Genomic DNA, 4239 nt, shown 5'->3' on the forward strand with positions numbered 1-4239 from the left:
TGATGTGTCCTCCGTGTATACACTACATACAGTAGGTCATCAATATAAAATCCCATTTAATTCTCTTCCTTCTGCTTCCCTCTATCTAATGTGCTTGGTATGGTAAGACAGGAAGGAGCCGCACTCCACCACGTCCTCCTTCACAGTACAATGTACACAGTGGTAACACAGTACAGAGATAATTTACAGAGTGATATCACAGTCCAGAGATAATGTACAGAGTGATGTCACAGTACAGATATAATGTAAAGAGTGATGTGACAGTACAGAAATAATGTAAAGAGTGAAGTCACAGTACAGAGATAATGTACAGAGTGATGTGACAGTACAGAGATAATGTAAAGAGTGAAGTCACAGTACAGAGATAATGTACAGAGTGATGTGACAGTACAGAGATAATGTAAAGAGTGAAGTCACAGTACAGAGATAATGTAAAGAGTGAAGTCACAGTACAGAGATAATGTACAGAGTGATGTGACAGTACAGAGATAATGTAAAGAGTGAAGTCACAGTACAGAGATAATGTAAAGAGTGAAGTCACAGTATAGAGATAATGTACAGAATGATGTCACATTACAGAGATAATGTAAAGAGTGAAGTCATAGTACAGAGATAATGTACAGAGTGATGTGACAGTACAGGGATAATACACACAGTCATTTCACAGTACAGGGATAATGTAAAGAGTGATGAGACAGAACAGAGATAATGTACAGCGTAATGTCACAGTACAGAGATAATGTACAGAGTAATGTCACAGTACAGAGATAATGCACACAGTGATCTCACAGTACAGGGATAATGTACACAGTGATGTCACAGTACAGGGATAATACACACAGTCATTTCACAGTACAGGGATAATGTAAAGAGTGATGTCACAGTACAGAGATAATGTACAGAGTAATCTCACAGTACAGAGATAATGTACAGAGTGGTGTCACAGTACAGGGGTAATACACAGAACCCCACTCCACACAGCATGACCTGCTACATGCAGCATTACTGAGGCTAAGTTTTTAGGCATGGATCAGAGAGAGTGGTGTCTCGCCTTAGGCAAATACTTATCTCTTCTCATGGCAGAAGTGCGCTGCCCCTGTGCCAGACCACCGTGGCCATCATAGGCCAAAAGGCGCCGCTCCTGCCCATCTCCTCTATGGATTTGGGTTAGATGAATACAAGTTTTATTATTTTCTGGGAAATAAGAGGCAATGTTAACTATGATGGGCCTGACCGTACATCTCTATTGTTGAGGCGCAAAGTAATTGTTACTAATGTTAATACAATGCCTTCTGTGCCCCCACACAATAGATACAATTTAAGAGGCATAAACAGGGCTTCTTATGTGTGTAATGGGCAGAAAGGGGGCCATTATTATATTGCGGGGCTGTAAGAGGAGCGCTGTTACTGTGTAACACCTACTGTAAAAGGGGCTTTACTACTGATTGAGGCTAATAAGGCGATCACTATTACAGTGTGCGATACCCGAGGCGTAGGTGATGTCTGGGGCACAATATGGGCACTCTCCCCATTTGTTGCTATTAATTTTGAGGACATATTTTGCATTAATGTTTTTTAGGACATTCTATTTTATGAGGGGGAGACTGTAGTTCTGACACTATTATTTCTGCCGTATTGAGGTCACTGCGCCACGCAGCAGCTGCAGTGTTAGGAGAAGAGGACGCAAAAACAGACACAGAATTTGCATAGCAGCAGGATGCAGAGCTTGATTAGAAAATATTAGAGAAGGTGCTGGAATTTGGAGCCTGAACTGGAGGAAGTTGTCGTGGATGTCTGGGCCGGATGGAAGATATGAGAGAAGATGTCAAGTGTAAGCCATTAGATATAACTTGTAGCATTTAGTGTACCTGTGTATCACTGGTATCTGCCACTACATAGGCACTTTGTTACCTGTCCCAGCTCCAGCATGGGGCTATAACACCTTTTCATTATGGCTGGCTCCCTCCAATGCCTTTCACGTTTGACTCAAGTATTAGTGCATTCAACTACCATGTGCCTAAGGCTGGTTTCACATTAGCGCTTTTTAAGCGCACGCACGGCCGGGGGTAGCTCCGCCCCCGAGCCGGCTCTCTGCCCGGCGAGCCCGCCCCTTGCTTGTAGCGCCGCCTCCTAGCGCACAGCGGCGCCTGCGATCGGCGCACCCTATCTTTAGCATAGGGTGCGCAGATCGTGCGCAGGCCGTGCGCTAGTTGCGCTTTGACCTGCGCTGCGCACTTTTGACGGTGCACTGTGCGCGCCAAAATCAAACTTTTCGGATTTTGGCGCGCACGGCGCACCGTCAAAAGTGCGCAGCGCAGGTCAAAGCGCAACTAGCGCACGGCCTGCGCACGATCTGCGCACCCTATGCTAAAGATAGGGTGCGCCGATCGCAGGCGCCGCTGTGCGCTAGGAGGCGGCGCTACAAGCAAGGGGCGGGCACACCGGGCAGAGAGCCGGCTCGGGGGCGGAGCTACCCCCGGCCGTGCGTGCGCTTAAAAAGCGCTAATGTGAAACCAGCCTTAGGCTATGTGCACACACTGCGGATACACCTGCGGGTTTTACAGCGCGGATCCACAAGTAAAACCACAGGTAAAGTGACCTGCGGTTTTCCTGCAGATTTGCCTGTGGTTTTCCCCTGCGGTTTGACCCCTGGACAATGGAACAGGCGCCAAACCACTGCGGAATCCGCAGAAAGAATTGACATGCTGCGGTCTGTAAACCGCAGCAAAACTGCGCGGAAAAAAAAACGCAGCGTGGGCACAGCGGTTTTGAAAACCCATAGGATAACACGGTACTGTACTATGTCTGCAGAACTGCTGCGGATCCGGGGGGCCAAAAACGCTGCGGAACTGCAGCAGAATCCGCAGCGTGTGCACATACCCTTAAACATTTTCCTCTTGGCTCTTCTTCAAGCAGATGTCTGATTATCCCCTCAGCTGCCCCCAACTGCTACCCAGTTGCTAGTTTCTACAACAAGCCCAGTTCTGCTATTCCTAGAGCTGTCTACACCCTCATCTCTGATGAATCAGGATACCCAAATACCAACTTGCCTCAGCTAGTCCTGATGGTGTCCATAAATGCATATCTGCTGTGTCAAGGTTTCTGCCAACATGCTCATATCTGCTGTTCTTATGTGCTACAGCACTCATACAACAGGGTGCCTGATTGCCTACTCTGCTGCTTCTGTGCTGTTCACACCTTTGGCTCTGCTGTATTTATTAATTCCTGCTCCTATCATCCAAAATCCATTATGCAGGGCCGGCCCGAACGTATAGGTGAACTAGGCGGCCGCCTAGGGCGCCGACCCAAAGGGGGCGCCAGAGAAAAAATAGAAAAAATTATAAAAAATCTTTTCAAAAGGCAAAAAGTTTTAGGGATGGAAAGAAAAGTGTACATATTTAAGGGCAAATATGACGCAAGAGAGGTCGGTTGGGTTGGCAACAATTTCGGTAGAATCTGAAGTTGCTAAACAAATTAATCTCGGTGACTTAGTGTCATCCTTTTAGAAAAAAAAGGCAAGGAAACAAAAATTTTAATTACCTATGGTCGTTTTTGTTTTGTGTTATTGATTACTTTGTATATATTTGTCCTATACAACTTCTCAGAAGATTAAAGAGTTAGGAGAGAGTTAATTAATCATTGTTGTTGTGGTTTATTTTGCTCCTAAATTTATATCCCAAGTTTTCATCTACTGCCAAGAATAGTAGGGGCGCAACAAAATAGTTTCGCCTAGGGCGCCGTAATCTCTCGGGCCGGCCCTGCCATTATGGCATTATATATATCCAGTTCTACTGGTCCTCTCTGTTTCACATGCTATCCAGCAAGTCCAGTTCCGCTGCTTCATCTCCTCCAGTCCGTTCTGCTCCTTCTATCATATGACTTTGTGAATCCACATCACGTGGTGATGGTATTTTTCAGATGCTATGTAGAGGTGATGACAGAAGACGTCCTCTGGTGGTAATATTTGTGCCTTGCACACCAGCCTTGTGTGATTACTTTAGCGTTTGAGGCCCCACTTTCAGTTTTGCAGAGGGCCACGGTTTCTCTAAAACTTTTCACAAGCACTTTATGGAGCATAAGAGCAGAAAGCGAAACATGGCTTGAGGTCTGACACTGGCAGCTCATCAAGACTTATCTGTCACTTTTTGAGGAGGCCACCAAATTTGTGAGTGTGGTCATCATCCCATCATATCATGGCAGTGCTACATTGACTACCCAGACTGTCATACATCTTTACAG

This window comes from Dendrobates tinctorius, unplaced genomic scaffold (genome assembly GCF_039654945.1).
Source record: "Dendrobates tinctorius isolate UK_male_01 unplaced genomic scaffold, ASM3965494v1 ptg000028l, whole genome shotgun sequence".
In the NCBI taxonomy this organism is placed as follows: Eukaryota; Metazoa; Chordata; class Amphibia; order Anura; family Dendrobatidae; genus Dendrobates; species Dendrobates tinctorius.